Source organism: Dipodomys merriami, unplaced genomic scaffold, assembly GCF_024711535.1.
Source record: "Dipodomys merriami isolate MVZ:Mamm:240054 unplaced genomic scaffold, mDipMer1.0.p SCAF_56, whole genome shotgun sequence".
In the NCBI taxonomy this organism is placed as follows: Eukaryota; Metazoa; Chordata; class Mammalia; order Rodentia; family Heteromyidae; genus Dipodomys; species Dipodomys merriami.
Genome location: NW_027206135.1, coordinates 1,344,189 through 1,367,181, shown reverse-complemented (window position 1 = coordinate 1,367,181; position 22,993 = coordinate 1,344,189). Strand labels below are relative to the sequence as shown.

At 44.7% G+C, this 22,993-nt stretch overlaps 1 protein-coding gene across 14 annotated transcripts in view; it reads left to right on the top strand.

Annotated features, from left to right (window-relative positions):
* Positions 1-22,993, top strand: part of LOC138812159 (muscleblind-like protein 1) — a 162,329-nt gene that overhangs the window by 68,396 nt on the left and 70,940 nt on the right. The window contains exon 1 of one of the 14 annotated variants that reach the window (XM_070000109.1): positions 7,401-7,517. The exons of the other annotated variants lie outside the window; for them this stretch is intronic. The gene's annotated coding sequence lies outside the window, so the exon portion shown is untranslated. Of the gene's footprint in view, positions 1-7,400; positions 7,518-22,993 lie in introns of those variants that run through there. 14 annotated transcript variants of the gene reach the window in all.

The window sequence follows — 22,993 nt, the reverse complement described above, 5'->3', positions numbered from 1 at the left end:
AGGAGGTGAGATTGTGTCTTACCTCCCACCTGAGGAAGCCAGGCTGGATGGTGAGTTTGTTAGGGGAACAGGAGAGGTCACCTGCTGAGCATAGTAAAGACATGAAATTCTTCCCTTGGCCAGTCCGTCATCACCCCAGTAAATAATATCATATAAAATGCATTTGAAATGAAGTAGATAACTCTTAAGATTATGTAAATGTGATTCCCAGACAATACCTGCTTCATCAGGAAAAACAGTACTATTTTAAAAGGCAGAAAATGACTCCTGCATATTAAACTAAAAATACCAAATCCACCTAATTCAGAGTCAGTTTCTCTGGTTTTCTGTGCGTGAAGGCATGTGGCTTTCTTCCTCATTGAATACAGGGAAATGCACTCTCTGTTGGGCCTTCCCTCTGAGTTTACTCTACATGGCCACACACTTGTGGCCTGTGTGCATAAAATTTGCAGAGGTGAATTCTAACTCTCACCTAAAGCAGCTATGCAGTGCAAACACAGGTGGCTGCTGTTAAAAGACCTGTCTCTCTCCCTCCCTGCCGCTCACCTGCCTGCACCCCCCTGCTCTGCATGTGCTCCTCCTCCTCCCCCCCCACCCCCCGCTGCCCACCCAGCCCCACCAGGCACAACTGAATAGGGAATTTTATTTTCCCAACTGCAGAAGACACATGCATGCCCGGCACTGGAAGGCCTTCCCTTTTTGCCACTGGAAACACTAAGTCGGGCATTTTCTTTAGCCAGATATATTTAAAGCTTAAAACCATAAGGACAAAGTGAGTCAGGATTTTGGGATTTGGCGGGATGTTTTCACTTTTGGTCACTTTGGTCCACAAAGTGTGGGTTTAGAATGGGTAGGTGGTCTTGTTATCTGTGGGGAAAGCCCACCAGTGCTGCCTCCTGGGGTGGTCAGGTGTGCCCTAAGTTTATTAACATGTTAATTTCCAGGTAAAGCTGTGTGCCAGAGAATATTCCACTGATAAGCAAGAAACTGCCATTACCTTACCTGCAACTATTATCCTTACTGTTATTCTAAAGCGAGCAGTGGGGAAAATAACAAGAAACTTAGATGTAGTTTTTACTAACTGCTCTGTTGTTAGATGAAGAAAGCATAGTGTACTGCAGTGGCTGAGCATAGACAATGGAATCTGTCTGGCTGTGTCTGTGTGTCTCTGGATGACACTGGTGGTCTGTCTGTCTGTGTCTCTGGTTGACTCTGTTGGTCTGTCTGCCTGTCTGTGTCTATGTGTTTCTGGATGATGCTGTTGGTCTGTCTGTCTGTCTGTCTGTCTGTCTGTCTGTCTGTCTGTCTGTCTGTCTGTCTGTCTCTGGATGACTCTGTTGGCCTGTCTGGCTGTGTGTGTGTCTGGATGATGCTGTTGGCCTGTCTATGTGTCTCTGGATGACTTGGTCTGTCTGTCTATGTCTGTGTGTCTCTGGATGATGTTGTTGGTCTGTCTGTCTGTCTGTGTCTCTGTGTCTCTGGATGACAGGGAATGACTCTTGTGTCTTCCTAGCCTATCACTTCATGCCAAAGTAAAAAATAATTATGTCTTCAGGCGGCTGATTCAACAGTTTCAGTTTCCAAATAGCCAGCCTATTGAGGAAGCCCTGCCCCACAATGAAGAAAGAATTCTTACCATGGATCTTGTAGGAATGCCTGTGGAGTTAGAAACTTGTTTGTTTTCACATACATAAAAGACACTGGGGTGCACTTTTTGTGTATCACATTAGAAGAGTTTTTGTGTAAATTCAGTGTCAAGATTGGAGTCTGAAACTTATCTCAGTCTGTTCACAGCCCAGGAGTAAACCAGGTTCGCACGGGCTTGGCCCGGCACAAAGAAGACAGTGTCTAGAGAACGGGGCATGGCGTCACTCCGCCTCCTGGGGGTAGCCTTTGGTTTTAAACTTGATGCCCAGCAAACAGGCTCAGGTGAGGAGTTGCCTGGGCCCCTCTGCAGGCAACCCCGGCTCACTGGGAGACACATCTTCACGGCAGGATGGATTCTTCCTGGAGCTTCTGCCGATGTTCCTGTCCTAACATGGGTGAGGTTGGACCAGAAGCGCTGAAGGTAGCCACAGTTAGTCCAGAGAGTTACAGACTTGCTGACAAAGGGAAGAATCAGTGGCTTCATGTGTTCTCCACTGTCCTTGGGCTCTGGCTGCTTGACGGGCAGGGCAGACGGCTTTGTGTCCACACAGCCAAGTCAGGAGCTTGGCCCTGGCCAAGGAGCTGTCCAGAGCCGGCACTGGCTCCTGGAGGCACCGTGGGTGTCTGGAGCTGGCTGGGTGCAGTGCTTGTCCCAACCCATGGAGAGTTAGATGTATTTGTCAAGCCAGGAGCAAAGCTGGTGGGAGCAGCGGTGGTCTTAATTCCCCAACAGAGTGAGATTCCCTCCCCTGGGTAGTCAGTGCTTAAATGCTGCTGCTCTCAGATACCTCCGAAGGTCCACACTGGGGATGCCTCCCAGCCAAGCTCCCGTTGATATTCCATCACCTGGGAAGCCTTCAAGATTTGTCCTTACTTCACCTTTTGAAAAGAAGCATGGGCTGCCAGGTCTTCCTCCTGCCAGGGTTCGGGGCAGGCATGACCTATCCCCACCTGGGCCGGCCCTCAGCAGTAGACGTGACCTTCCCTATCCCTCCTCCCCACCACAAGTAGTAGTGCTTCTATCAGACAAGCTCCAGGCCAGAGTTCAAGCCCCAGTGCTACCAATGCCCAGAGCTGATGGCTTGGACCTAGATTTTCCTGATTTTTTTTAAAATAAGTTTTTTATTGTGAAAAAACTGTACAGAGGGGTTAGAATTACATGGGCAAGGTAATGAGTACATTTCTTATAAAGCATTGTTGCCTCCTCCTTCGTTTTTCCCCTACCCTCCCTTTCCTCCAATCTCCACAACTACATTCTTCCTCTTGCCCCCCCCCCCCAGCCTAAATTGTAAAGTTCATTTTTTGACATAGCATCTTGTACATCTCATTGTTGCAATGGGTCAACCTGTATCCCTATTTAAACAATTTGTTTTTTCCCTTCCCCTCCCCAAATTATACCAATATCAAATGCAGTGAAAACAGACGTATTTATAAGGTACCATGTGATTTTTTTCTTGCTTTGTATTTCTCTGATTTTTATTTCTGTATGAACTTGCACAGTCTGCCTAGCGCTCTGCCTCAGATGCACCAGATATTTTTTGTCAAACTTCCCTACTTCATGGGATTGTGGTAAATCATAAATAAGTTAGGATCCCTAGCAGAGAATGAACAATAAGTACTTGACATATGTTAGCTATCATTACATCTTCATAAATATAAACACCTGCAATGGACAGACTGCCATTACCCAAACACAAGAAAGCCAACATTAATGTTGCAGTTTTACTGGGATGGTTCATAGAGTCCTGACTCTGGAGCTGCCCAGCCTTGAGGAAGTGACCTGACCTGAGCAGCCTCTGTTTCCTCATCTCCATAAGGGGGCGGGGCTCGCGTCTGCCCTCCAGGGGCCCATGTATGATGAGTGTGGGACGGAGCACTGCAGCTTTGATGATGGAGGTGGCTCTGTGAGGCTCTTACACACTAGAAGCATGTCTGTGCTCACACCCCTGTGCCCAGCGTTTCCACACTGCGGTGATGGTCGTTGTACCTTCCACGGTACCCAGAGCCTGGCCTGTGTGCCTCGCTGGGTGGGCAGCCCAGGCCTGCCATCCTGGATACTCGGGACGGCTGAACTTCAGTCAACCCAAAGACACAAACACAAGGCCCTTTTCAAACATAACACAGCAGAAAGGGCTCGCAGTGCTCTACCACCTGCCTAGCAAGCGCAGGGCCCTGCGTTCTAACCACGGTCCTCCTAAAAATTCCCTAATAAGTAAATGGGAAATATCACTCTTCTTCTAGAAACTTGTCCTTCATTGGGAAATTCACAATTAGAACTCACTAGTAGGGCACCAGTGATTTATGCCTATAATCCTAGTTACTCAGGTTGCTGAGATCCAGAAAGCTCTGCAAAATGTAGGTGCTGAGGTGGTAGAGCCAAATCAAGCCAGCAAATCAAGCCAGCCTGCCTAGCAAGCATGAAGGCTCCATGTTCAAACCCCAGTACCAGGGGGGAAAAACACACCAAAGAACAAAAACCCTCTAGGTGATTGTGATAATTGGGATTTTGGCTCTGGATAGTTAGTTAAGAGAATGTTTTATGATGATGTTAAATGCTCAGCTCTGTTGTCCAGCCCCATTCTAGCTACTAGGTAATTTGAATGCCAGTGTCTTGAGAAGGAACTGATCAGTAACGTCAACATGGAAATAAAATACAGAAGCAAAGAAGCCATTGTTCATTCTGTAAAGATCTGACATGCTGATAGTTTCCCATCTATCTGGAGTGCTGTGAAAGGTTAGGAAAATAAAATAAGAGCCTTTGGAAACAGAGTGGTTCTGGGCCAGAAAGGCAGGCCGAATCCTCTCAACAAAGTGACCAGAATTGCGCTGTGGCCAGCATTTTCTATGACGGTGCCCTTTCTTCATTAGTAGGCACTTTTAGGGAATGCCCCTGCTTATTGGGAGTGGAGAGTGTGAAGGAAAAATTCAAGAGTAAAATAAGACCTCCTCACAATAGACTTGTTTTGTGCATGTGACAATCCTGGCATTTGAAGTTAGGATCTCACATGTGCTAGGCAGATTTTCTACCCTCTGAACTCTGCCTCAGCCCTTTTTGCCTTAGAGACTTTTTTGAATAGGACCTTAGATTTATGCCTGAGCCAGACTGGAACTGATCCTCCTCCTCCAGCTCCTACTTAGTGGAGATGACAGGTGTGTATCAATGTGGTTAGCTTTTTATTGGTTGAAATGAGTACGTACAGACTTTTGCCCCCCGTGGCCTCCAACCTTGACCCTCCTACGTAGTTAGGATGGGTGGCGTGAGCACCACATGGCCACAATCAGCTCCCCAGGGGAGCTTTCCATAGGACTGGAGTACTTCAATCTCATAGTAATGCCTTGTTTAGGGAGCAGACATGAAGTATGATCACAGGAAGATACAGCTCTGTCACTGGGGAAAGGGGCAGACACAGAGAAGTCTAGGGACGGCAAAACAGGGATGCTTAAGCTCTCAGCCTTCAGGGTGGGTCTGAACACCTGCGCCAGTGTTGCTGCTACTGATACACAGAGGAAATAGCCGTGCCAGCCCTTTCCTCGTGCTGCTGCTGAGCCATGTGGGAGAGACACCCAAGGAGCCCTCTGAATTCTTCGTGCCACTGAGGGAGGGGGAAGAGACTGGCTCTTAGCACTGAGGATGGAGCCTGGGGTGGGCTATGCACTGAGCACTTGGGGGTACTGAGGATATAATTAGAAGCACCTTCCTCAAAAGGTCTACCCTTCTGATGCTTAACCTGAGAGGGAGACCTGGTTTAGGTGATGTGATTTTATAGAAGATATTCTATTAACAACATTTTTCAATTGAAAAAATGCTTGCATCTCTTTTTCCATTTCTAGTAAATGATTGGCCATATGGCTTACTTTATAAATAAGTGAATAATAAGTGAATAATACAATGAATAATGCCATCTCAGCACCACATTTGTTTATACTCTGTTGGGTTGTTTTAGTGAATATAACAAATAATGATTTGCTTTTATTTAGTGAAATTATTACAGTAAGAATAAAAAAGCTGTCAGTGTATGTACTGTAGGGCTTAGCCAGTCTTTCCATATCAAGCCAGTCTCACCATGTCTCATCTGTAGTGACTTATCAGACATAAGAAATTTCCCCAGGAAAGAGCTGTCTTCATTTCATATGTAGTTAGCAATATATATTTTAGAAACACATAACCTCTTTTCTAAAAAAAAAAAAAAAAAAAAGATTGCAAATTAAAAAAAATGGACACCAATTATTTGCTTGATCTCTAACACCAATTAAAGTATCTTATAAATTTAGTTACCTTGGATTTGAATAAAAAGTAAGTCAAGAATCACAATAGCTGGGTACCAGGGACTCATCCCTGAAATCCTAGGTACTCAGGGGGCTGAGATCTGAGGATCAAAGTCTGAAGCCAGGAAAGTCCATGAGACTCTTATCTCCAGTTAACCACTGGAGAGCTGGAAGTGGGGCTGTGGCTCAAGTGGCAGAGTGCTAGCCTTGAGCAAAAAACCCAGGCACAGCACCCAGACCCTGAGTTCAAGCCCCAGAACTGTACTCTCCCGCCCCCATAAAAGTATAACATGCAGAGTAGACAGGGGCTTTAGGCAAGTGGGAGCGGCTAGGCAGCCGCGTGGCAGGCCCTGAAGTTCTGTGTGTGCTCCACTGTTGGTCTCTCAAGTCCAGTCCACGTCTGTGGTTCCCAGCATGTCTCCCAGTCTCACAGAGCGGCTCTGGCTCAGGTGTGTGTGAGCTGCCTCAGCTTGGTCCTCTTGGAAGAGCTGGGTCTGTGGAGGGCAGGGCTGGGCGCCTGTATGCCCAGCATGCCCTGGGCAGTGCTGACAGGGAGATTCGGTGCTGCCTGTCCCAGGCCATTGCAGTGGGGCATCTTGTCTGCCATTCTCCTCCTGCCCTGAGCTCTCTTGGGCCTCCTGCTCACCTCACCCTCATGTGTTCTGTGCACTGGACTCTCCAGCTTCTCCTCCATACCTTCCTCCAGCCCCTCATCCCATCGCAGCTGGACACTGGTGTGTGGGGTAAATTGTGCATTGTACATTTAAGAACAGCTTTAATGGTCTTTCCGTTGGGAAAATCACTTGAGTGTTAACCGCTCTGCCTTTCCATTTTTCCCCTCCAGGCACTGCTGCCTTTCAGCGCCCTAGGATTTCCTTTGTGTTTGTAACTTGGATGTGAAGGTCTCAACGACAGCATTTTGTGATCTAATGTCACTTTGCGATGTTTGCCACCGCAGTGGGCATGCTGTAATCTGTACCCCTTACTTTTCTTTCTAGAACGAGATCTCCAGCCCCTTGCCCACCCGTGTTCTTGGCTTCATCTTGGGGCGTGTGAATGGCCTGCCCCGTGCGCGTTGTGTTGCCTCTCTCTCTCTCTCTCTCTCTCTCTCTCTCTCTCTCTCTCTCTCTCTCTCTCTCTCTCTGTCTCTCTTGCTGCTTTGTGTCTGGCGGGGGTTTTGGTGGTTCTTCAGGCCCATGCTGCCTCCGCTCTGCGCTCGCCCCTGCCCTCTTCCCAGGGTCAGCGTGCTGCGTGGTCATGCCTCCATCTCCTCGGCCCTGCCCTGGACAGAACCTTGGTGGGAGGTGGCTGCCTCTTAGCGGTGCAGGGGGGAGGGGAGGAGCTCTCTCCCTGCCCTCATGATGGAGCCCGGCTGGGCCTCGGGGTGCCCCGCACACGCGCTTCCCAAGCTTTGGCTGTGGCTCAGTGGTCCTGCTGTCAAAAGCCTGAACCTTTGCTGTCCCAGCTGAAGGACGCTCAGTGGTGGCCACGGCCTGCCGCGGGTGTGGGGACAGTGCCGGAGACCCCGGGAGGAAGACGGCGGTGTTGGCATAGACCTCGGGCGTCTCCAGAGCACCAGGAGAGCTCTCCAGAAGACGCGGCAGGTAAGCGTCTTGCCTCTCCAGCCGCTACACAACGTCTAGGCCCGGCTTCAGTGCCAGTGGGCATAGTGCATCGTCCTCAAAGAGCTCCCATGACACACACACGAGAGCCAAAACACAAGTCCTGGGTAGAGAGGCTGCGTGATCCAGAACCTTCTAGGAATTTGTGTGTTTATGTTTATATTCCGTTTACATGCAGTTCAGCATTAAAGAGTTTTTTTTTTTCTTCTGAGCATTTTATTCCATTCTTTGAATTGGAATCTATGACATAGATAGCTATGGTTTTGTATATATTGTATGAGAATTCTTGTTGAAATTTACAAGGGTTAAAATTAAATAGGTTTTCTAGCCTGGCACCTAGAGTTTGTACCCTTAGATTCTTCTAACTCACATTCCTACATATGTAATTAATTCAAAAGAAATCTAGAGACCAGCTCAGATCGTGTTGTCAGAGTTACTGCCTGGCATTCTATCTCGAGGTCATCTCTTCCTTTGTGGTTCCGTTCTTCGGTTCTGTGAGAGGTAGGGCCGTCTGCTTGGCTTCTGGGGTCTCTGTACAGGTGAAACGGCCCTGTGCTTCCACAGGGCCTGTGCTGGCAGTCAGCAGGGCTGTACATGAGGGGAGCAGGGGGAGCTCATCATCCTGGGGTGCCCCGAACAATCCCTGGTCAGCTGCCACTGTCACTGGTGAGGAGCCCCTCATCCTGGAGTGCCTGGGACAAGCCCTGTCAGCCCCCACTGGGCCCTGTCACTGGTGGGGAGCTCATCACTGTCCCCCGGACTCCAATCACTTGCCCTGGCCCGTGGAATATTAGCACACCTTTTCCTGTAGGTGGAGGTCATCAGCCTCACCAACTCCAGCCTTCCTTCCCTCTTTGTTTTCTTTTATTATTTTCATTTAATTTTTACTGTAAAGGTAATGAACAAAAGGGTTACAGTTACATAACTCAGGTACTGAGTACGTATTTTTGTTTCTCCCTCTTTTCCTGCCCCCCCCATCTCCCTGTAAGTTGCACAGCTCATTTCTAGCATATTGTCTTGTGATATTGCTGTTGCATAGGCTCCCCACTTCGCCCTTGTCTCACCCTCTTTGTTTTCATTATAAGCTTACTCTCTTAATTGATTCCTGATAGCTGGAGTCAAGTCTCTTAGTTAAATGCCACCCCGGAACTTTTGAATTTGCATACTCCAAAATGTGTCACAATTCAGGTAGAAAAAGTTTATTGATAGTTGTGCTAAATGAAAAAGATCTGTGTTGGGTAGTACTTACTTAGAATGTGTCTCTGTATTTGTGTGCCTGTCTGTCTGTCTGTCTGTCTGTCTGTCTGTCTGTCTGTCTGTCTGTCTATCTACCTTTTTTTGTGTGCCAGTGCTAGGTCTCGAACTTAGGGCCCAGGCACTGTCCTTGAGAGCTTTTTCTTTGCAAGGCTGGTTGGTACTCTACCATGTGAACCACAACTTCCTGCTTTTTGGTGTTTACGGGTCTTATGGACTTTCCTAAACTGGCTTTGAACTTCAATCCTCAGATCTTTTGAGTAGCTAGGATGATAGGAGTGAGCCACCAGCACCCGTTTTGTTTCTTAAGTTCAAGGTTAGAATATATGAAGATGTGTGTATATTGGAAAAGTTGGGTATTTTTTATTCTTCATGAGTACAAGGTAAGGCATAGCACACTGGTGGGGGTACAGCTTTGGAGACCATTAGCAACCTCGCAGGCACACATTCTCCAACAGTTCTGTTCTCCTAACACCAGCCAAGGCTCCAGACGTAGCTGTGTGGCAAGCCCGCAGTTCCTTAGAGTTGAATAGCTGATTACCTTGCCAAGGCCCAGAATCCTGAGGCCAGGGTCCTGGCACCACCTGCCTTGTACAGCGATCCCACCCTCCCAAAGCCAGTGCCAGCTGCCAAAGCCAAGTGTAGGTCCAGGTGAGAACGGGCCACTGGCCTGCCTGTGGTCTCCACCCCGTCCGTCCAGGCCTGCACCCACACTGCCTTCCTCTAGGCCTGTGGCTGTGGGAAAGAGCACACACAATTACACAAGGCTCATCTGATAAAACAGAGGTGCTCAGGAAGTATCACACTTGGAAATACTCAAGTTGTATTCCCTGTAGACCCTAAAAAGTAACAAAATGGAATATTTTGAAGTTTTGGAGTGTGTCAAAATGGGTAATTGTTTTCATATGTAAAAACAGAAAAGCGAAATTTTAATGCTTTTATTTGTCACATTTATGAGCCGACTATTTTTTAATGTAACTCTTTTTTTTTAACCTTTCAAGTACTAACGTGAGGCCCAATCTGAAGTTTTGCCTTATTCTTGTTTTCCTTGAGTGCATTTTCCCGTCTGGGTCTCTGTCAGAACTCTTAGACTCCTTGGAGAGGAGACACCAACTGAATATAAGACTGCAAACTCTGATTTCTGTCTTTTAGAAACAATTAAGTTCCATTTGCAAATAGTGTGAGTGTTTTTGGAGTAGTCATATATAGAGATAGATAGATAGATAGATAGATAGATAGATAGATAGATAGATAGATAGATAGATAGATAGATACATACATACATACATACATACATACATACATACATACATACATACACTCCACAAAGTATGGAGTCCTCCCTGTGAATCTCACAAAGAAGGCCCCAACACAGCCGTGACCATATGTAAAACAATTTCTGTGTCATTCAACTAATGAGACTCATTCTCAACCTCCACGATCTTCTATCATTGTATGCCCTCCTAGGAGGTTTTGAGAGCTTTCTACACAAGTGGGCAGTGAACACAACTTTTACAACATTCACAACAGACATCCAAGTTCCCCGATTCAGTAGACTTAGTCATATAGCAAAGAAAGGAAAGATAAAATCTGTGCTCAGTTTCAGCAACTCAAAAGACAGATACAGAAATGAGACCAGATAATGACAATTTTATAGTTTAGGGGAGTTCTGCTGTGGGAAACCCAGCATTTGTATTTGCCACTTATTTTTATGTGGAACTAAAGGTGACTGAATCAGTTATACAAAATGAAGACCATCTCCTTAGCTAATTTTAATCATTTTTTGATTACTTCTGCTTCCAGCCCCCTTCAGGCCCTGTCTTACTTATTCTTCACAAAACAACTTAGAAAGTTAGAATTGTTGTTTCATCATGACATGTGAGGAGTACGGAGCCACAAGAAGTTGGATGACCTGCTCCTGGGGTTCCACTGAGACCTGCTGATTTAACCCCTGAAAGTTGCTGGGAGTCTGTCCTGGGGCTGGCCTGCAGGGGGCTCCTGCAGTGACAGCTGGGCTTAAGCTGGTCCCTGGGTGGCTCTGCCTCTTTCAACCTAAGGGCTGTTTGACTTTGGGAAGTCTACTTTGTGCTCTACCCTCTCTAAAACATGAATAATGTAATAATGTTAGCTCCTTGTCAGGAGTTTTGGGAAGATTTAATTTAATGAGACAGTGTGTGCCAAGCACTTAGTGGCCTGTCTCGCATATAGAAAATGGCCAATAAATTGTTGACATTATTATGTAATTTCCCCAAGGTCATATAGCAAGTGATTGAGTCAGAATTCAGACCCTATACTGACTAGAAAATGAAATAATACTTGAACATCACTCTCTCTCTCTCCCTTCTCTCTCCTCTTGCTCCTCTCTTGCTGTCCTTTCCATAAAGAACTGCAACTACAAAGCAAAACTCACTCTTTTTCCAGTCTGTAATCCTCCCTGCCAGCTATACATTTCATGATGAGGACGGTAGGGCTTCATGGTTTGCAACAGAAGAAAGTGTATTTTTTTTTTTTTTGGTGGCTTAGGGAAAAATTTCAGAGTAGAAATTGGGACTCTAGCTCCATCACTTCTTGCTGTATGATTTTAGACAACTTTACTCCCTTTGTGGTTCTTCTGCTGTATACTAAGCTAATGAAATTAAGTAAGGAAGTTTGACTTGAAGATCAAGAATATTAAGCGATGCAAGCACAATTAAGGAGCCCAGCGATGGCTCAGTAGTGAGTTAGTGGAAACCTAAAGTAGCCCTTGAACACGCACCAAGTTTGTAAAATCAGTAGACACAGTGAGAAGGGTGGGGTTTTGAGGCAGGTGGGGTCTTAGTGTTAGATGGCCCTTTGTTTCCCCCAAACCTGTGCGCTGGCTGGGTCAGACAGGGGAAATGTCACATGGGACACTGCACAAAGAGATAAAAGACGTTGGAGACAGGAACTGACTGGATGTGGACTAGAATGGTTGTGCCGTCCGAGAGAACGGACCTCTCCGTCTTGGCTGCTGAACCAAGTGGCTCAGGAAGGCAGTGGGAAATGCTGGCTGAGCAGATGTTGGGTTATCAGTCCTCTGTAAATTATCCTTGGAAGATAACCCTTAAGGGCAGGCAAGGCTGCGGGCTCAGGAGACGGCTGCTTGCCTGGGCTGAAGGTTTGCATGGGATAGCCAACACAGTGGGAGCCAGGCCTCAGCGGTGTCATTCAGTAACGTGCTTGCTCCATCTCCCTTAGTTGGTTCCCAGCCCCTGGAGGCCAGGGGTATTGGTGTGTGTATTTTCTGTCTCAGTACACAAGCCTGGGAGGTGCTGGACACGGGCGTGTTGACTAAAATACATGTTCCCTGCATGGTACAGACATGCTCGTGGAAGGCGCCTGCCATCCGGGCATTAGGAAGCACCCCCCGGCAACCCCCTTGACAATGAGGGACTGCGTAGGGAGAGTGGCCTAGGGCTGAGGGAATGTGAACTTCTTTGGGATGGGTTGATGATCACAGCACTGAGTCTACCATCGTTGCCTGTTAATGAATGTAGGATAAAATATTCCAAATTGTTCATAGCAGATGATGAAGTTTTTTAAAAATGGAGAGCTATAAGAACCCATTTACATGCATTTATTTTCATACAGTGGAAAATATATCTGGCACTATAAACTCAAATTTGGTGTCAGAGATGAAAAATATACGTGTAAATACTCATGTATATCCTTATAAAGATGTTATCAAATGCTGTTTTGAATTTTGCAATGTTGTCAGGTTGTAAGTGGTGATAAGTGAGCATAACGTCTGAGAAGAATTACGTGGCTGATACCAAAGTCAGAGTGTAAAAGCTGAAATGCTTACTGTAAGATTCACTGCTCTTTCAATGTTTGTTCCCTGAAGTAAGACACTAGTAGCACATGTCAGTCAAAGTCTGTATCAAGAGCAGAAAACATGTCAGAGAAAACCAAAGAAGTGATGCTTGTGTTCACCTGCCATGTGCTGGTACAGCAGGAGAGGCAAAGCCAGACCGGGCACCCATCTCCTTAGGTCCATACATGCCCCCTGACCTCTGAACTCTGGTGGTCTCTTGATGGTGGTTAAGCCGGGTGCTGCTCATAACAGAGCCAGAGCCCAGGGCCGGCGGGTGCTGAGGGAGGCCCTGTGGGTATCGGTTCTTCTCCTGGCATGCGAGGGGCGTTTAAGCCAGACACATTAGCACCTTGTCTTGCAGCGATCAGCCGTGTGTGCTGGCACCTGAGGAAAGGCTGTTTAGAAAACTTCAGATGGGAGTCAGAATCAAACCAAATGTTCCCAGGCACATTTGTGTGTTTCTAATTTGAAAAAGACCATATGTTGCAGCAGGACTTCTACAACATGAAGACTGTGTGGAGCTCTGCAGCATATGCTAATGTGTTGTATATTCTAAGACTTTGGCTATAAAAGGCACACATGTTAATGTGAAGGTGAAGAAGGTTGGGTCAGAGGCGAGGATGGTGGCTAGTCAGCCATGCACCTTGTCGTGCAGGTTCACATGCAGCCTGTATTATTTTCTCTTACCCTTTGTGTAAGCCTGCCGTCTCCCTCTCTCACAACTACACAACTGCACTGGGCAGAGACAGAGAACTACCTTTGCTCTTGCTGTAAAGGAAGAATACTAGGACAGGACTTGCCTGGTGTTAATTGTGATATTCCTTATAGTTCCCTTTCTTGGCCACGTGTTGCCTGAGTTCTGACTGGATATAACGTTCTGGTTGGAAAAGGAACTGTGGTTTATTTCACTTACCTTGAGAATGCTTTTATTTCATATAACCTAATGACTACCATTTAGTTTCTCTTGGCTACTTGCCATAATTGCACAGTAGTTTGGGGGATATTATTAATGAACAAGAGTTAAGTTCATCACAGGTCTTGAGGATGGGGAATAGCGTGGATATACTGAATTCCAGCCTTCTCACCTTCCTTAACATGCTTTTGTTTCTTGCCTTTGAAAACCAAAAGGCTCTGATGCAGGTTAACCCAGTGGGGTCTTTCCTAGAGGAGAATTCTGTCCTAGGAATCAAGTGCCAGGGAAAAATTATAGCTAGTGAGGGCCACTTGTGACTATCACTGCTCTTATATTGGAGACTGACTTCTGATGTATGAATTTTTAAAGTAACCTGGCAAATAAAAAGAACAAGCCAACAGATATTTAGGAACACTTTTTATTTAGGCTGACAGTTGGTTTCTTAAACTGGTCTGTATAGTTATGAGCATAAGAATTTAGAAGACCTTAGATGTAATTTGAGGAAACTGACTTTTGCACTGTTTATAAGTAGAGTTGCATGGGTTCTAGTTTAGCTTTGTGGTTAAGAATGTAAAGTCTGTATGGCACAGGTTCAAGGCCCTGCTCTACTGCTTCTGAATGGTCTGGGAAGGTTGCTTGATCTCTCTGAGTTCAGATTTTTCATGTCTCATGGGTCTGACATGAACCATAAGACCTTTTTGAAGTTTAAATAGATCACTAAACTTAAAACACTTGAAGCCACACCTAGGATGCAGTAAGCAGGCAGTGACCATTGCTGGTTTTGCCATTCCCCTTGTTTTCTGATGGTTTCTAGCAGGAGTGGTGACTAGACCTGTAGTTCCCTGACGGAGGCCGTCAGGAGCAGTGGCCCCAGAGAAGGGTAATGCTGAAAGTCAGTGGGAGCTTTTACAGCCAAGGAAGCAAATGCTAGTGGCTAAATTCCTGTGGTTCCTGAAATCTAGAACCACAAAAGCTTGTGGAGCAGGAACTGGGCTAGAGACCAGATAGGAGGACCTCGTGTCCTTGGGTGTGCCCACTGGGGATCTGGGGACCATCCTCAATGTGGTTCTTTATCCAGGTGTCATTACTCAGTGCGTCCCTAGAGTTTCTGTTGGAACCCTCATTCCTTATATTCCTGAAATACTCAGACTATTCACATAGATAAGCCAGATAAGTTATTTTAAAAACCATTCATGTGTATTTCCTTCTTGATTTTCCCCACCTCAGCCCATCATTTTCATGAGAAGAGCTTATTTTGTGCGCATTCATGTTATTAATGCTATCAATAGTTGTTGCTATGGTTTTACTGAATAAGTCTGACTAGATGTGGAACGCTCACAGTTTTTATTTATGGAATACTTGTATTATTGCTCTCAGGTTAGGAGAAGATGTTCTTGAGGGTTGCCCAGGATATTTTTTTTGGGGGGGGTCCAGTCGTGGGGCCTGAACTCTGGGCCTGGGCGCTGTCCCTCAGCTATCAGCTGAAGGCTAGTGCTGTACCACTTTGAGCCACAACACCACTTCCGGCTTTTTTCTTTTTGCTTATGTGGTGCTGAGGAATCGAACCCAGGGCCTCAGGCATGCAAGGCAAGCGCTCTACCACTGAGCCACCTTCCCAGCCCCTGCTCAGGATATTTTGAAGCTGCTGTTGGTGAATGTAGCTCAGGAAGGAGGCTCAGAGGATCTCCACATGAGAGTATGAAGACAGCAATGGCTTGGCAAACTGTTCTTGTGATTCATGCCACGTGTATCCTGACCGCCTGCCATTCTCCACACCAAAGTCTCCTTAAAATCACATTAATACAATATGTAATTTATATTGTCAGATCAAGCTTGCACTTCCTTTTATGTAATAATGATGTTGGAGTCAGGCTGACATGTCTGAAAACAGACTTCATCAACTGTGCCATAAAACATGCTGACAGCCTCAGCTCAGAAGGTAGTTCTAGTCAGGTTCATTCTAGAACCAAACAATTTAAAAAAAGTATGCTCCTGGGTTGAAAAATAACAAAAAGACGATTACTTAAAGGTGCAATGAAGCTTCCTTCTTCTTAAAATATAACTTCAGAGAACCTTTTAAAATTAGTAATTTTCATTTCAAAGGAATTCTAAATTCAGGCCTAGTGGCTTTGATAGACTATTTTCTGCCCAAAGTGGAACCACACAGCCTTTTAGGGTCAGGTTATTTGTTACTTGCGGGGCTTCAGTGTGGTTGGCAGTTTTTGTTTAGTTGTCTGACTACTCAACCTTACGCGAAAAGGCCCCACATGTGGAGTGCAGTCAGCCGTGGCTTGGGGACCCCATGGGGCCTCGTGTGTTGCCCCTCCCGGGAAAGAAGGGCTTTTGCCCAGTGGCAGGCAAGGCATGGTAGGTTGGAGCAGTGCTGTGCCCTCTCCCCACCCCCGGGCCTGATTCCTGGCTGTGGCTCTGACTCTTAAGTGAAGGATGTATCTAAAAATCTCTCTGTGACCACTTGAAACGCTGGGATAGCCGTTCCTGAAGGGTGACTCCATAACTGTTCCCAGCTGTTGTGTTTATTTATCTTAGTACTGATGCAAGGAGCTGATTTTTGGTGCTTTATCTACACTGTCTTATTTTATCCTTGGATAAGATATGTAAACACAATCCAAGCGAAAACGTACATGCAGTGGCTTTCAGGAGCAGAACAACGGGAAACTTACTTCTGTTTATTTTATACATGAATAGCTGAGTGTCACATTAAATTTAAAAAATAAAGAAGAAATTGTAACCCCTCTGTACAGTATTTTCACAATAAAAAAATAGACAAGAATGGAAATATGGTATTCCGAATGAATCACGGATCAACCCTCTGGCTTGCAGTGCTTTCCCTCTCTCATCTACTGTAGAAAGCGTCTCCTCTTTCTACAGAATCTAGAGGAAGGAACTGGTCTCAGGATAGGTTGTCACCTCTGACTAATTGTTGGTTATCCTAATAATAGAAAATTATTTCCTTCTTACTGTTCATTGTAATTCATCTTGAACAATAAATTTAGACAGCATGCTTAGGTATCCAAGAAAAGCTGAAATGGTGTTTTGAAAAACAATAGCACTTAAAAGTGTGTTCTCACTGTGTTTCTGTTTTAGGCCTCATTTCCTAGTATAAGATGAACGTTAGTGTAAAATGACCTTGACGGTCACAGTTTGGCAATTAGAGATCTTTTCCAAGATGAGAAATATTTTTAAGAAGAACATGCAGTGGGAAAGGCAGCTGCCTTGCTTGGAGATGGCTCGGTTTAGAGAGGCATGTCAGGGGTACATGTGTGAGTTTGCACTGAAGGCTCACAGGATGGAAACGCTCCAGGATCGCATGGACAGGTGGAGATCAGATCTCCACAAGGACTCATGCCCCGCTACCCGTCAATCAGAAGGAAAAGAAAAGGAAAAATCAACAAAGCAGCAGAGAACCAGCAAGTTCCTAAGTCGCTAGAAGATGCGGGTTGTTTACACAGGCAAAGGAGAAGTTGTGTGGAGGCCCCTGGCTGTGTGGTTGAGGGAACAGGGAAGTCCTCTAAATACTGGAGAACAGGGAGGGAGGAGCTCGCTCTGGACTGAGAACCAGGTTCCAAGACAAGTCCCTGGGATGTGGGCGTTCTGCGTGAACAAGTGTGGGCAACTCTAGGGAAATTCTGCAAGAAGAAGTGGAGGCGGGAAACATCACAACACGTACCCAAGATATCCAAACAATTCTAACAGACTACTTTCAAAAGCTATACTCTCTAAAGGAAGAAAATCGGGCAGAAATGGATGCATTTTTAGAGAAATACAAGTTGCCCAAACTGAGCAAAGAAGAAGTTAACCAATTAAATAAGCCAATATCCTATAATGAGATACAGGAAGCTATCAAAAGTCTTCCAACAAAAAAAAGCCCAGGACCAGATGGATTCACAGCAGAATTCTATAAGACCTTTAAACAAGAACTAATACCCATACTCCTCAAGCTCTTCAGAGAAACAGAGAAGGAAGGAGCTATCCCAAACTCATTCTACGAAGCCAATATCACACTCATCCCCAAACCAGGCAAAGACCCAACCAAAAAGGAGAATTACAGGCCAATCTCCTTGATGAACACAGATGCAAAGATCCTTAACAAGATTCTAGCTAACAGAATCCAGAAACACATAAAAAAAATAATTCACTATGACCAGGTAGGCTTCATCCCAGAGACACAGGGATGGTTTAACATACGTAAGTCAATAAATGTAATCCAACATATCAACAGAGCCAAGGTCAAGAATCACATGATTATCGCCACAGATGCAGAAAAGGCCTTTGACAAAATTCAACATTCATTCATGCTAAAAGCTCTGGAGAAAATAGGAATAGAAGGAACATTTCTAAAAACAATAAAAGCCATTTATGACAGACCAATAGCCAATATTATACTTAATGGGGAAAAGCTACAACCAATTCTCCTAAAATAAGGAACAAGGCAAGGATGCCCACTGTCTCCACTCCTCTTCAATATAGTCCTAGAACCCTTAGCCAGGGCAATAAGGCAAGGAAAAGACATTAAAGGGATCCGCATAGGGAAAGAAGAAGTTAAACTATCCCTTTTTGCAGACGACATGATACTATACCTCCACGATCCCAAAAACTCCATCCCCAAACTCTTAGAAATCATAAATCACTTCGGCAAAATAGCAGGATACAAAATAAACCCACAAAAATCAGTTGCCTTCCTATACACTGATAATGTACAGGAAGAGAGGGAAATAAAGGGAGCAACCCCATTCACAATAACCTCCCGAAAAATAAAATATTTAGGAATTAACCTAACCAAAGATGTAAAAGAACTATTTAATGAGAACTATAAAAAGTTAAAGAAAGAAATTGCAGAAGACACTAGGAAATGGAAAGACCTCCCATGCTCCTGGATAGGCCGACTTAATATAGTAAAGATGGTAATACTTCCAAAACTAATATACAAATTCAACGCAATTCCTATTAAAATCCCAATGACATACATCACTGAAATACAGAAAACAGTCCAAAAATTCATGTGGAACAACAAAAGACCTAGAATAGCCAAAACAATTCTAGGGGATAAAGACAATATGGGAGGGCTATCCATGCCGAACTTCAAACTCTACTACAGAGCTATAATAACAAAGACAGCATGGTACTGGCACAAAAACAGACCCGAAGACCAATGGAACAGAATAGAAGATCCAGAAATAAATCCACAGGCCTACAGCCAGCTGATATTCGACAAAGGAGCCAAAGACATACAATGGAAGAAACACAGCCTCTTCAACCGCTGGTGCTGGGAAAACTGGGCAGCCACATGCAGAAAACTAAAAGTGGACCCCAGCCTATCACCATGCACCAACATCAACTCAAAATGGATTAGAGACCTTAACATTAAACCTGAATCTCTGAAACTACTGCAGGACAGAGTAGGAGAGACACTTGAACTAATAGGCACAGGAAGGAACTTCCTGAACAGAGTCCTAGGGTCACAACAAATTGGAGAGAGACTCGACAAATGGGACTACCTTAAAATAAAAAGCTTCTGCACAGATAAAGCTATCGCAACCAAGCTAGAAAGACAACCAACTAATTGGGAAAAAATATTTACCAGCAATATATCAGACAAGGGGTTAACATCCTGTATATACAGGGAACTCAAGAAACTAATCCCTCCCAAACCTAACAAACCAATTACTAAATGGGCAAGGGAACTAAAGAGGGACTTCTCAAATGAAGAAATAAAAATGGCAAAGAAACACATGAGGAAATGTTCATCATCCCTGGTGGTGAAGGAAATGCAAATAAAGACAACCCTGAGATACCACCTTACCCCAGTCAGAATGTCCCACATCCACAAATCAGCCAACGACAAATGCTGGAGGGGATGTGGAGAACGAGGAATGCTATTACACTGCTGGTGGGAATGTACACTCATACAACCACTTTGGAAAGCAGTCTGGAGGGTCCTTAGAAAGCTAAAGATTGACCTCCCTTACGACCCAGTCATACCACTTCTAGGCATCTACCCTGAACAACAGGAACCAATATACAAGGACACGTGCACCTCCATGTTTATTGCAGCACTGTTCACAATAGCTAGGATATGGAAACAACCTAGATGCCCCACCACAGATGAATGGATCCAAAAATTGTGGTATCTATACACAATGGAATATTATGCAGCCATTAGAAATGACAAAATAATGGCATTTGCAGGGAAATGGATGGAGCTAGAAGGAATCATGTTGAGCGAGGTAAGCCAAGAACGAAGAGACAAACAGTACATGGTCTCCCTGATAAGCGGATGATAAATCCAAAATGTTAGGTGATATGACAAAACTAACAGGACTTAAGAAACAAAGAACTCCCACTCATCTTGTTGAACCACTACTAAATATCCCCATGCTGCTGATCACGTGTATGGTATATAACATATGAACACCGTTATATATTACAGACTGTGATAGACAATTTGCTCCAGGAAAGTTAGAATGAACTTGTGACTTTAAATGAGCATCATTATTCCACAATACTGTGAATTTCCGGAAATTAAGTAATCACTTAATCACAATCAAAAAAAAAAAAAAAAAAAAAGAACCTTGGGGAAGGGAGGGAGGGAGGGGATGGTAGGGAGAAAACAATGGAGGGGGTAACAATGTTCAAGAGGAAGTGTACTCATTACCCCACTCATGTAACTGTAACCCTCTGTATAGAATCTTTACAATAAAAAAATTAAAAAAAAAAAAAAAAGAAGAAGTGGAGGAGGGGGTATCAAGCTGTCGAATACAACACACGAATTCAACATGTGGAAGGACATGGGATTGTGGCTCCTTGTAGAGTGGGCAGACCACCTATGTAAACCTCATGGCTGTTGATTTGCGTCTAATGACAACTTCAATGTGTTCTTTTTTCTTTTTTTTTTTTTTTTTGTCTTTACAATCCTTGGCCACCACAGTCATTTAAAACATGACTTAGGCAGGCTCAAGCAGGAGCTGGGTGCCTCTGGCCACACCTGGAAGAATGGCTCATATGGTAGAGCCCCAGCTGTGATAAGCCAGAAAGCTGAGCAGGAGAGTACAAGGGCTGGATTTCAAGACCACTAGTGGCGTTAAAGAGTCAAGAGTAAGAATTGTGGACTTCTAGAAATTATTTTCTAAGAAGATATTCGCAACTTATAGATGTGGTTATCCTAGGTTACTGATATATTTTACTAAAGGCTAAAATTTGCTCATAAAATAAACTCTTTCATGGGTAAAGATAGTGTTAGTTTGTAAAATTCACTGTCCATTTCAGAACTGTATAGTCTTCACTAGAAAACTAGAAAGAAATGAGAAAATAAGGAAATAAATGATTAAAGAGGAGAAAAAGTTACCTTTTGGTAACTCTCTTAAATGAGTCATTGGGATAAATAATAGAAAAGAGAGCAAAAAGTGCTTGAAAAAATGTATGTACTTTAAGTTCAGTTTGGCCTCTTCTTAAGTTGGTATTGGTCCTTTGTTTTAAGGATGAAGGAACTGAGATAGCTAAGTGATAGGATTTTGTTGCTTTCCTTTTATTCATAACAGCTAAAACTATTTTTCTTCCTTTGGATTATGGCTTGTGTACACGTGCGCATGTTTTCTAGATGAGCCATATCAGGTATTAAACCAGTCATCTTCTGATTTTTAAGCAGTGTGCTTTAGAGAGTCATGCCAGCTTCTGGAAAGTACCTTGAAAAATACATTTGATTAATTCCCCTTGAAGGGAAAACAACCTGAATCACTGTGAAGCTAGATTTATGACTTAGGTACAGTGACTAATTATCCCCTAGAGATTAAAACCTTATTTCACCACAATAACACAATTTTAAGCTCACACACCTGTTCTTGTCATTTGACCTCAACTCTGTATAAGCAAGAACTGACTTTTGCTTCCTTCCTTGCTGATGTTAGCAGAAACTATATATATTTTGACCCAAGTCACTTGGGCAAGACAAATTACAGTGCAGGTTTCAAATCATTTGATTTATAAGAGGCATACAAACTGATTTGCTTGCCAAAAATTTCTAAAGTAAATTATAAAAAAAAAATCTCCCAGTTCTCATTGTAGATTTTATTTATAATAGTGTTGAATTTTTTTAAAGTCTTTCTTACTCATCCTGAGATGCCTGGTGGGTTGGCTACCCTCCAGATGTGTGGGTCCCGTGGTGCTGGGGACATAGGCCCATCGGAAGGCAGGTGGCTCTGGGCAGCTCAGGGTTGCTGCTTTCTGTGGGAGCCTTTGTCATGTGTGTATGTGAATACCTCAACCTGTGGCAGTGTACTTACAGACTGAGGGCTGATGGGGTGCCAGCTGTGTAGGTTCTGCCCTATAGGACAGCCGTGGAGCAGAGGCAGGAGGTTGGTGTCTCAGTGGTACTGGTTTCTGAGTGCTTTATGTCTAGCTTCTCTCAGCCCTCCTGTTCCTACAGATAACTGCTCACGGACTCATCTTGACCGAAAAGCTAGAGGAGAGCTCAGACGTGAAATTAGCCATCCTTGCTTTGTGCCTACCTTGGTATCACTTGCAGTCAGACCAGTCTGGAAGCGTAATAGAGATGATGAATTAAGGCTGGCCTTTTATACTAGCCATAGCAGAAGTGGTGCTTGAGGTTAGTGGTGTCTGTGAATTATCTCCAATATTAAATGGAAATGCTATTTTTTTTCACTGTGGGACTTCAGTGTGAACCAGTGCAGACCACCCACTCTAGACCACCATCCCTCCTTCCTTTCTTTCCCTGTGTCCCTTTAGGGTCATCTCAGGAGTCCCAGCTAGGCTTAGGCTCTGTGTCTACACACATAGAAGAATCACGTGGGAGACACAGCGGTCTTCGAATGCTTCAGTGGAATGTGTTTATGGGTGAGCCCCAGGGAGTGGGAGCAGGCATCTGCCCCATGCCACACATGCTTCTTGAGAGGGTTTCGCAGGACAGACAGAAGGAAACTAGGCCGGTGAAGAGAAAAAGCACACTCGAAGCTTGAACATCGAATTATCTTACGTCAAAGAAGCATGAAAAACAGAGAACATTCCAGGGTCGGGTAGCATTTGGGGTTATTGGGAACCTGCTCAGTACAGAGGGGCTGTGCCCTCACATTCAGAAGAGAGGGTTTGGGGCTGCAGGCATAAGCTGGAGGGGCTTGGCGAGCTATAGACCCAGGGGTCTGTTGATGGTTGACCTCAATGAATGTGTCAAGTGCGATTGTGATAGACACAAGATTTGTGTTTCAATCATCTTACTCTGCAAAAGATTGGGGAAGAGATTGGTCTTGGTGTTTATAATGTCAAGAAATTAATCTCTCTGCCGGGTGCTGGTGGCTCACACCTGTAATCCTAGCTACTCAGGAGGCTGAGATCTGAGGATCGAGGTTCAAAGCCAGCCCAGGCAGGAAAGACCTTGAGACTCCTATCTCCAATAAACCAGTAGAAAACCAGAAGTGGCGCTGTAACTCA